This window comes from Microtus oregoni, unplaced genomic scaffold, assembly GCF_018167655.1.
Source record: "Microtus oregoni isolate MIOR12 unplaced genomic scaffold, Mior012 000080F_ref0000499, whole genome shotgun sequence".
Classification (NCBI taxonomy): Eukaryota; Metazoa; Chordata; class Mammalia; order Rodentia; family Cricetidae; genus Microtus; species Microtus oregoni.
Window position 1 is genome coordinate 4,241,814 of NW_024544538.1, and position 12,001 is coordinate 4,253,814.

The window sequence follows — 12,001 nt, forward strand, 5'->3', positions numbered from 1 at the left end:
CCTATTGTTATAATTTATGTTTCTAGTATTAAAGGATTATTACATGAGCCCTCAGATGAGCTGCCTGCCAGTTTAAGAAGGTATGTAGTTTGACATTGAGAACATGAGGACCAAGTATATGTTTCCAGGGTGACAAGATATATAGCAACAACAAATTATTTTGCAGCTGAATAGAAAGAGCCTGTAGGGCACACTCTAACCCAATAGGCCTTGAATTTGAGTAAATCAAAAGGAAAAAAATATCAGAGGTATTTAGCTCATAGAAGGGCAGCCAAAGTCTATCTGCTTCCTAGAATCCTCTGGAACTAGAGACCATACTCAAATTAGTCACAGTCAACACTGTGCTAAAAGTGCTAGTTGGATGCTTTATAGAAAGGATAATGGAGCGATTCAGAACTTCAAGTGAAAATAAACTTTGACTGACCACTGAGGTTCAGTCAGGTCACTCAAAGTCATGACCTACAGAAGCAAGCAATTACTCTGCCTATCTGGTGGGTATTGCTAAGTTGAATATCTTGGGCTCAGCAGAACAACATTCTTAACTTAGATACTTTATCACAATTGCGTTTACTTCTTTGGCTCTGTCATTTTATAAACAAATAGAACATCTGTTAATTATCTTGCCCATGTAATGTGGCTTTCATCTTGACTATCTCAAAAATAAGGACAAATGTAAGTATAAAGTATATTTCAAAAGTCAGGAGCAATTTTCAGTAGTGAAGTATAGATGCCATCATCATGCTGATTTCAATTCGCCCTTAAGGGGTGATGAAGAGAAGCAATAAAACTTTGTCTTCCAAACTAATATAACATGTACTTACTCATAAGTGGCTTTTAGACATAAAGCAAAGAAAAACAAGCCGACAATTCACAATCCCAGAGAACCTAGACAACACAGAGGACCCTAAGAGAGACATACATGAGTCTAATCTACATTGGAAGTAGAAAAAAGATAAGATCTCCTGAATAAATTGGGAGTGTGGGGATCATGGGAGAGGATAGACGGGGAGGGGAGAGGAAGGGAGGGGAGTGGACAAAAATGTATAGCTCTATAAAAATAATAAAAAATAAAAACAAACTCTGTCTTTCCATAACACTTCTACATTGCCATTTTGCTTGTTTGTTTTTTTATTGTTTTTCTTACTTCTCTAGGACTATTCATTATAAACACAATTTCAAAATTCAGAAGGACATTAATCAGGGAACTACTATTTTACCCCCTTTCCTCTGAAAAAGACAGGAGCATGGAAAAGAGAAAGGATCTGTCACTCACAGTTTCAAGCAGCTGGAATACCTTTGGGACCCAAGGTGACCCAGAACAAAATGAGCTCAGGCAAGCCTTTCTTTACATCCTTCTTGCTCCTCCACTCAAGTCAAAAGACAAAGCCTTGCATACCAATTCCCTAGCTGCTCACAGTGCCAAAGTAATTTTAACACCTAAAGCCCACTCAGCCCTGGAGAATAAGAAGGAGCATATGCACTCAGGGCTATTTGATTAAGGTTCAAGTGCTGTATCTTAGAAAGTGTCTGCCCTTTAGAAAGTTCAGAGTTCTTGGACTATTTATGCCTTTGATTACCTCCCGTCAAAAAATCTGAGACCGCCTCTTCTTCTTCTTCAGCATCAAAGACTACAGAAAGGGTGGGGAATTTTGAACCTACAGCATTACTTCCTCACCTCAAATATTCCGGAGAAATTAAAAACTGGCTTGGGCATACTTAAAATAGTTTCATAAAATGCACACACAGCTTGGTTGTGGAGACATTCCTAAGCATAATAAAGTAGAAAAAAGGCTATTCTTTGTACAATTTATGTACCATTTCCAGTATGAATAGCAAAACTTCAAAGAAGCAGAGAAGTCTGATGTTTCAGTAATAATTTTTTAAGTTAACAGTCTTCTCAGTTTTAGGTTTTAAATATACAGAAAATTTGTATGGAAAGTATAGAGTTTCTATAGACCCTCATAACAATCTCAACCACTTACTTTCCCCTAACATCTTGCAGCAATATGGCATGCTTGCTAAAATCTGCGAGCTATTATTGAAACTCCGTTTTGATTCAAGTCTACAATTTATATTCTTTGTGTTGTACATTTCTCAAGCACTCTTCTCTCATCTCTGGTATCCACCATTTATGTTAGTTCTCCCTCTCTCCTCTCCAAGGATAAAGTCCATGATGTTGTGTGTACTAGATAAGAATTCTACCACCAAGCCACATCCTTAGCCTTCTGATCTGTATTTCTGTTACTTTAACATTTTAGGGTCTACCTGTGAATGACACCATGCGGTATTTGTTATTTCTTTATTTGGCTTATTTCAATTAGCACAATGCCTTCCAGATTCATCCATGTTGTGACAAATGGCAGCATTTTCTTCTTTGTAAACATGAACATAATTCCAATGTTTATATATACCCCATTCTCTGTATCATTTTCCTATGTTGACAGACATTTAGGTTGCTATTCATCAGAAAAAAATAAATGAAAACCACAATGAGATTTCACTTACCATTTGTTAGGAATAAAGCTATTAAAGTGAAAGTCAAGAGGTGGAATGCTGGGATTGGAACTGCTCATGCAGGAAGAGACAGGGGTATGGGATGAAATTGAAGGAATGGTCTTTAACCTAAAGGAAGGGTACATGAAAAGTCACTTGGAAACAATACAACCACTGCAATTATGAAATCACGACTATGGTTTCCTATACTGGGTCTGCACAGAAAAACTATCAACAAGTAGGAAGAGGAAAGGCAGCTCCTAAGGCCCAATCCTTGACTAGTTAACTATTTATTGGCTACTGATAGTTTCTGAAAGACGTGGAGTCATTGTCTCCAGTTTGGTACTCACTGCTGAGCCTATCAAGCACCAATAGATAGCTGCAAAGCCATGTCCACTCAGTCTTGGTTAAACTCAGTGGGTCAGAAAAAAAAATAGAGGTGAACATAAAAGATTATTGGGGTAAGGACAGGGTGGTTAGGGGGTAGTAGGGAGATGGGAGAATTTGGAGGGAAAGAGTGGTTGATATAATTATATCCATATATGAAACTGTAAACTAACAAATTTAATTAGTATTTTTAAAACTAAAAATAGAATTATCTGATCTAGTCATCCTTCTAAGTATGTATATAAAGGAAACTAAAATCAGTTTGTGGAGGAAACATCTGTAATCCCTTGTTCAATGCATCATTCTTTATTAAAGCTAATAAATGAAACAAACTTAGTGTGGAGAGTTGGAGCGTTGGCTCAGTAAAGAGCACTTGTTTTGCTTACAGAAGACCTGGGTTCAGTTCCAGCACCCATAAGGTGTCATAGTCTTTTGTACTCCAGTTCCAGGGGATTTTTTACCCTCTTCTGACCTCCATGAGCACCAGGCACACACATTGTACAAATATATATACATTCATGCAAAACACTCATACACAAATAAAATGAAGTAAGTTAAACAACTTTTTTTGATATGTATTGAGCTCTACATTATTTCTCTGCTCCCCTCCCTGCCTTTCCCTTCTCCTCTTCAATCCTCCCATAAGGTCCCCATGCTCCCAATTTACTCAGAAGTTCTTATCTTTTTCTACCTTCTACTTCCCATGTAGATTAGATCTATGGAAGTCTCTCTTAGTGTCTGTATTGTCTAAATTCTCCAGGATTGTGGTTTGTAGGCTGGCTTTCTTTGCTTTATGTTTAAAAACCACCTATGAGTGAGTACATGTGATAACTGTCTTTCTGTATCTGGGTTACCTCACTCAAAATAATGTTTTCTAGTTCCATCCATTTTCCTGCAAAATTCAAGCTTTCGTTATTTTATCCTGCTGTGTAGTACTCCATTGTGTAAATGTACCACATTTTTCTTATCCATTCTTTGATCGAGGGGCACACTGACATCCAAAGGGGCTGTACCAGCTTGCATTCCCACTAGCAATGCAGAAGTGTTCCCTTTTCCCCCACAACCTCTCCAACATAAGTTGTCATCAGTGTTTTTGATCTTGGCTCTTCTTACAGGTATAAGAGGGACTCTCAGAGTTGTTTTGATTTGCATTTCTCTAATGACTAAGGATGTTGAACATATCCGTAACTGCCTTTCAGCCATTTTAGACTCCTCTGTTGAGAGTTCTCTGTTTAGGTCTATACTCCATTTTTTTATTGGATTATGTGATCTTTTGGTGTCCAATTTCTAAAGTTCTTTGTATATTTTGGAGATCAGACATCTGTCTGATGTGGGGTTAGTGAAGATCTTTTCCCATTCTGTAGGCTGTCATTTTGTCTTGTTGACCATGTCCTTTGCTTTACAGAAGCTTTTTAGTTTCAAGACGTCCCATTTATTAATTGTTTCTCTCAGTGTCAGTGTTGCTGGGGTTATATTTAAGAAGTGGTTCCCTGTGCCAATGTATTCAAATGTACTTCCCACTTTCTCTTCTATAAGATTCAGTGTGGCTGGCTTTATGTTGAGGTCTTTGATCCATTTGGACTTGAGTTTTGTGCATGGTGATAGATATGGATCTATTTTCATTTTTCTACATGTTGATATCCAGTTATGCCAGCACCACTTGGTAAATATGCTTTCTTTTTTCCATTTGATATATTTTGCTTCTTTATCAAATATCAGGTGTTCAAAGATGTGTGGATTGATATCCGGGTCTTCTATTCGGTTCCATTGGTCCTCCTGTCTGTTCTTATGCCAGTACCACGCTGTTTTCAGTACTGTAGCTCTGTAGTAGAGCTCAACATAAAGCCAGCCACACTGAACCTTATAGAAGAGAAGCCATATCCCTTAGCAGTCTCTGGCTCTGACTCACTTGCTCAGTCGTTACTCCCTTGTACCTGTTCCAGTAAAGATCTTTGGCTCTGGATCTGGTTGCTGGGTCAATCCTGGTCTGCCCATGTCCTGGGACTGGGTTTGCTCCTGCTTCTGCTCCTGGTGGAGCTTGTTCTCTCTGTGTCTTAGGTAACTGGTTCAGTTCCACTCCAGTTCCAGTGGAGGTTGCTGACTCTGAGTCTGGTTGTCGGCTCACTCCTGGTCTGCCAGTGTCCCAGGACTGGGTTGGCTCCCAGGGCTGGATTTGCTCCTGGCTTCTGCTCTGGGTGGAACTTGTTTCCTCTCTAAACAACTTTTTAAGTTAATATAAGTACACATTAACTGATCAAGATATAAAGAAATTGTGGAACATACACACAAGGAAGTCACAAAAAGATGAAACTCCTTCCATTTGTGAAAACATACAGGGCACCGGAGCTCATGCCCCTTGCACATATATGAATATATAAAAGTTGATCTTACAGAAACTGAGAGGAAAGTAGTGGTTACCACACACTGGGAAAGACTAGGCAGTAGGTAACTTTGACAAAAGTTTAAGCAATAAGTAATAAGCTACAGGTAGATTAGAGGGGCAGTTTTGGTATGCCATTAAATGACTACAGATAATGGAAGTGTATTACATACATTGGTTTTTTTTTCCTTGGTCTGCATAACCTTTATTGTTATTTTGGTTTTTGTTTGGTTTTGTTTTTGAGAAATGGGAGCAGAGTTATTTCACAGAGTAGCAATTATAAGGGATAACAATTATGAAATATTTGTTATATCATACATAAGATGCATTTTCCTTAGCATATCTAGAAAGTTTGCGTATCCAATTGTTCATAGGCAGCCATCAAATCCAATTTCCAAAAATATAAAAATTTAAGATTGTATCTTTTGTTTCTGAAAATAAGGATATTTTAAGGAGGTTTTACAATTTCTGGGAAACTTTAACTTTTAATAAATCTGGAGACAGTTTCCATAGAAGAAAACTATAAAATGTGTCATTTTCTCCCATTCAACATAGTTTGTAGCAAATTCAAGTCTGTTAAACATGTGCCAAAAAATTTCTCTGGTAAAATTGCACAGGATCAACAGAGTAAAAATGGCAATTCTACCAAAGGCAATTTATAGATTCAATGCAATCCCCATCAAGATCCCATCAAAATTCTTCACAGATCTTGAGAGGACAATAATCAACTTTATATGGAAAAACAAAAAACCCAGGATAGCCAAAACAATCCTATACAATAAAGGATCTTCTGGAGGCATTACCATCCCTGACTTCAAACTCTATTACAGAGCTACAGTAATGAAAACAGTGTGGTACTGGCATAAAAACAGAGAAGTCGACCAATGGAATCGTATAGAAGACCCGGATTTTATCCCACAAACCGATGAACACCTCATTTTCGATAAAGGAGCTAAAAGTATGCAATGGAAGAAAGAAAGCATCTTCAACAAATGGTGCTGGCACAACTGGATGTCAACCTGTAGAAGAATGAAAATAGACCCATATCTCTCACCGTGCACAAAACTCAAGTCCAAATGGATTAAAGACCTCAATATCAGTCCGAACACACTGAACCTGATAGAAGAGAAAGTGGGAAATACCCTACAACAGATGGGCACAGGAGATCGCTTCCTATGTATAACCCCAGAAGCACAGACATTAAGGGCAACATTGAATAAATGGGACCTACTTAAACTGAGAAGCTTCTGTAAAGCAAAGGACACTGTCACTAAGACACAAAGGCAACCTACTGACTGGGAGAAGATCTTCACCAACCCCGCAACAGACAAAGGTCTGATCTCCAAAATATATAGAGAACTCAAGAAAATACATACATTGGTTTTATACTTCATATAGAGCAAGGAAATTCAGATCGCTAGGAGCTTTCAGTTCCCATTGTGCTTCCCTGTAAAGAATGTATTTAGTTGCCTGGAGAACCATTCAGTGTTTCTACTGAAGCAGAACTTCTGGAAATATAACAAGGACAGCAAATTCTTTCCACTTGATCAGACATGGCAATCCTTGTTTGTATTTATTTTTATAGTGAAAAATGATTGCCAATGATTTGATAGGAGGAAATGATAAGGACCAGTAAGGCGGCTCTATAACTAAAGGTACTTGTTGTTTTACAATCCCAAAGACCCTCAGGTTCCCTTAATCCATGTGTACTGGTTGGGGATTGGTTGGTTTGTTTGTCAACTTGATGCAAGCTAGAGCTATCTGAGAAGAGGGAACCACAATTGAGAAAATGTCTCTATAAGACTGAACAATAAGTAAGACTGTGAGCCTTTTTTTTTAATTGCTGATGGACTAATGTGGAATGTCCAAGTCCATTGTGGATGGTGCCACCCTTGAGTCCTGGATTATATAAGAAAGCAGAATGAGCAAGCCATGGGGAGAATGCCAGTAAGCAGTACTCCTGTGTGGACTCTTGTTCAGTTCCTGCCTCCAGCTTTGAGCCTTGAGTTCCTGCCCTAACTTCCCTCAGTGATGTAGTATCACCTGAGCGCTGTAAGATGAAATAACCCTTCCTCCTCATGTTGGTTTTGGCCACCCTCAACACATATCACACATATGCACACACGCACACACACACACACACACACACACACACACAAATAGTAACAATAGAGTTAAATTTAAAATTTAAAGAAAAGTGATAAATGCTTGAGATTGATGTTTACCCTATTTTCAACATTGTACAATGTATACATACATCAAAATATCACAGGGAATTTTATATGTGATTTTCATGTCTTGGTTAAAATTGTTTTAAAATTTAAAAATTTTAGCTCTTTGCTGATACACAGGGAAGCGATCACTTTTGCATAGTAGCTTTGTATTCCACAACTTTGCAAAAACCATTATTTCCAAAACAGTTTTTAAATTTTCTGCATTGATATCCATGTCATTTGTGAAAATGTTAACTCTTTATTCTTCCCCAACATTATATACTTTTCATTGATGAGACTGTGGTTTACATTCACATTTTCAACATTATTTAATGATGTGACAATGTTAAATTATCATAAAGATGAAAAGTCCCAGTATATGATACCATGTGTATAATACACACTATGCAACCATGCATGGCTATATGTGTTCCATCATATATTCTTTTAAACTATTTTTACTTTATGTGTTTTGTCCGTGTGTGTGTGTGTGTGTGTGTGTGTGTGTGTGTGTGTGTGTGTGTGTGCAGTACCTTTGGAGGCATGAGAAAGAGCATCTAAACCACTGGAACTAGAGTTAAGGTGAGCATCTGAACCATTGGAACTGGCGGAACTGGAGTTATGGTGGTTGTGGGTACCATTTGAGTTCTGGGAACCAAATCTGGGTCCTCTGCAAGAATTGCAAGTGCTCTTAATCACTGTACCATCTCTCCAGGCTCTGCTATAAATACTTTTTATTCAAAATCCATATGATCTGTAGAGGTTCTCCAAACACTGATTTAACAAATACAAACATAGCTCCTAGGTGAAGCAGAGGGTCAGGTTTCAAGAAGTCCTTAGTCACATTTTCAACCAACAATGTATAACCTTGTTTTGTATCTTTCTTCATTAAAATGTACTATTTAATATATATATATATGATTCATTAACATTGAACTCATGGTCAATATTCAGGTTTGTTTTCATTGTCAACCTGATTGATTTTAGAATTACCTGCATATGTCTATGAGTATATTTCCAGAGATGCATAACTGAGGAAGAAATAACTACCTTGAATATGGCTGGCACCCCCTTGAATATGGTTAGCATCTCCCCATGAACTTGGGTCACAAACTGAGTATGGAAGAAAAAGAGAAATACAGCTGAACACCAGCATTCCCTATTCTCTGCTTCCTTCTCTGCCCAGACTTGAGGGTTCCTAGCTACATGCTCCTGAGGTCACGAACTCTGATACATGCATTCACCTCCACAGTGGACTCAATTCTCTCAATCCATGAGATAAATTGAAGCACTCTCCCACACAATCTGCTTCCCAAGCATTTGGTTCCGGCAGTAAGAAAAGTTACTAATATAACTGGACATAATTCATACCGGAGAGAAGATGCTGTGCATATTCTTTCCTCAGAGTAAATGCAAAACATTTCTGAACTTGGGAAAGCTAAATGGCACATGTTGAACAGTGAGTCATTATGGAAAAATACTAAAACTTGAAGCTGCAAGGGGAAAATTATTTACTATATAAGACTGAAATAAAAAGGCAGAACATTGATTTACTTACCCTCATCTGCAATGCTTGTGTCACCTACTCAAATGTTTAAATATTATGCCATTCTAGATGTATCTGTGAATGGCTGCAAACACTGGAAGTACTGATTTGAGAGATTGTAAATAATTTTAGAAAGTATATATATATGTGTGTGTGTGTGTGTGAATTAACTGACTGTATAAACACATACATAAAACTATGCCTATATAACATGATTTAAACTGTATCTAAATGTGAGGGGAAGTATATATAATTTGATAGAAATTACATCAAATTGGTATGAATATTTGTTATATGAAGTTCTAACTTGAAGTTTTTGAACTTTTGTTTGTTTTTATCAATTTTATATATAAACATGTGCATTGCAAAGTCAATCATGATGGTAAATTTAATTAACTAAAATTCTCAATGAAGAGTTCCTACCTCTGATCAATCTATAACAAAGTCTTACACATAGCTTTTAAACATAATAGGTAAGAAACTTTGACAATATAGAAAATGCCTGATAAAAATTTGAATAAAAATAAATAATATCCACATTTTCCATACCATATCTAAAATAGCTATGAGGACAAATGTTACCAAGATTTTCTTTTAAGTATATAACTATAGATAACTATTGGTCCTTTTCCTAAACATTTCTATATCTTTAAAATTCTTCAAAGTGTGTACCATATATATTATGTTTTTCTTCTGAGATAAGGATTTTCTACATAGCCTTGGGTGACCTGGGACTTAGTATATAAATCAGTCTTGTCTCAAACTCAGAAAGATATGCTTGCCTCTGCCTCGAAAGTACTGGAAGTAAAGATGTGCAACAAACACCATGACCATCAAATCAACCTTCTTTAAAATGGAAACTAAGGGTCTGGGGAAATAGCCAAGCATATAGAAGCACTTGCTACGAAAGTCTCATGACCCAAGTTTGGAAACTCATAATTGCTGCAAAGGTCCCTGTGAGAATATGGGAATGGGAGAGAGGACAACCACCAGAAACTTGAGAGCCAGCTAGCCTAGCTTATGCCATGGGGAAGGAGATTATCTGTTTCAAACAAGGTAGAAAGGTAAAAACTGATACCTGAAGTTTATCCACTGACCCCCAACTGTGTGTCATGATACCCATGCTTTAACTCTTCCACACAGAAATAAATGTGTGTGCGCACACACATGACATAAAGAAAATAGAAAAAAATATATTCAGTGTTCCTAGTGATTAATAAGAACCTTGAATATTTAATAAGTTATTGTTGAAAAAAATTCCCAATTCTTTTCCATGGAGGACAGCAAACTTCATTTCTACTCACTTTTAGTATTTAGTTTCTATCTCTCTCTCTCTCTCTCCATCTGTCCATCTTTCCCATTTTTCCTCAACATTTCTAAAATGAAGGTAGAAGACATTTATAATAATCCACAAATAAAAAGATAAAAAGATAATTATACTAAATAATGCTACTAAGATGTTACCAATATAAAGATGATAGAAAACTGAATTGTTGGTTTTAGGTGTATTTATACATTTTATCGAAGCATGCTGTATATGTGAATGTGCTTTAGAAAAAAACTTGTGTTGGGGGGAATTCATGTGGAGGTCAGAGTGGAGGCAGGTGTGAGTGGGTGCAACAGAAGGAATCATGGCTGCCAAAGTGTTTGAGTCCATCGGAAAGTTCGGCCTGGCTTTAGCAGTGGCAGGAGGCGTGGTGAACTCTGCCTTGTATAATGTGGATGCTGGACACAGAGCTGTCATCTTTGTCCGATTCCGTGGAGTACAGGACGTCGTGGTAGGGGAAGGGACTTACTTTCTCATCCCTTGGGTACAGAAACCAATTATCTTTGACAGTCGCTCGCGCCCACAGAATGTACCAGTCATCACTGGTAGCAAAGATTTGCAGAACGTCAACATCACACTACGTATCCTCTTCCGGCCAGTGGCCAGCCAGCTCCCTCGTATCTACACCAGCATCGGCGAGGACTATGATGAGCTGGTGCTGCCTTCCATCACTACAGAGATCCTCAAGTTGGTGGTGGCTAGCTTTGATGCTGGAGAATTGATCACCCAGCGAGAGCTGGTCTCCAGGCAGGTGAGTGATGACCTCACAGAGAGAGCACCAACGTTTGGGCTCATCCTGGATGACGTGTCCTTGACATATCTGACCTTCGGGAAGGAGTTCACAGAAGCAGTGGAAGCCAAACAGGTGGCTCAGTAGGAAGCAAAGAGGGCCAGATTTGTGGTGGAAAAGGCTGAGCAGCAGAAGAAGGCAGCCATCATCTCTGCTGAGGGCGACTCCAAGGCAGCCGAGCTGATCGCCAACTCCCTGGCCACGGCAGGCGATGACCTGATTGAGCTGTGGAAGCTGGAAGCAGCTGAGGACATTGCTTACCAGCTCTCTCGCTCTCGGAACATCACCTACCTGCCAGCGGGGCAGTCGGTGCTCCTCCAGCTTCCCCAGTGAGGCCCCCTGCTTGCACCTTCTCAGGCCGACCAGGCCGTGGCCTCCATCATTCTGAACACACTTTCCTTCTGTCCCACCCCAGAAATCACTGTGAAATTCCATGATTGGCTTAACGTGAAGGAAATAAAAGCAGAATCACTTCAGATCTGTAATTACCAAATGAAACTTTTGTTGTTCCGCTTTTTTATCCACTTTCATATACAGAGTTGCCAAGCGCTTATGCAGACCGGCTTTGCACCTTTGGAGCCTGCCGGCCTCCCTCCGCAGGCGCTGACAGTTGGCAGAAGACAGGCAGGGCAGTGTGTGATGGATAGGCGCACAGCTGGCGGCCTGGGTAGACCTATAGCCTCCATCCTGTCGTATATTGAAGATCTGAGGACGGTGGCACACACAGTTGAACCAGAAAGGCAAGCCCTCAGTTTTTCCAGCCATTTGAACCCGCACAGATACAGCTGGGGAAGGCCAGAAGAAGTGGTCTATCTTAACCGTAAGGCCCATTCCCTCTGACTGTGACTAGTGGAAGCAGGTGTGT

General features: G+C 38.9%; 1 pseudogene; it reads left to right on the forward strand.

Moving 5' to 3' along the window:
• Positions 1 to 10,595: 10,595 nt before the first annotated feature.
• LOC121441702 lies at positions 10,596 to 11,532 on the forward strand (annotated as a pseudogene).
• Positions 11,533 to 12,001: the final 469 nt, after the last annotated feature.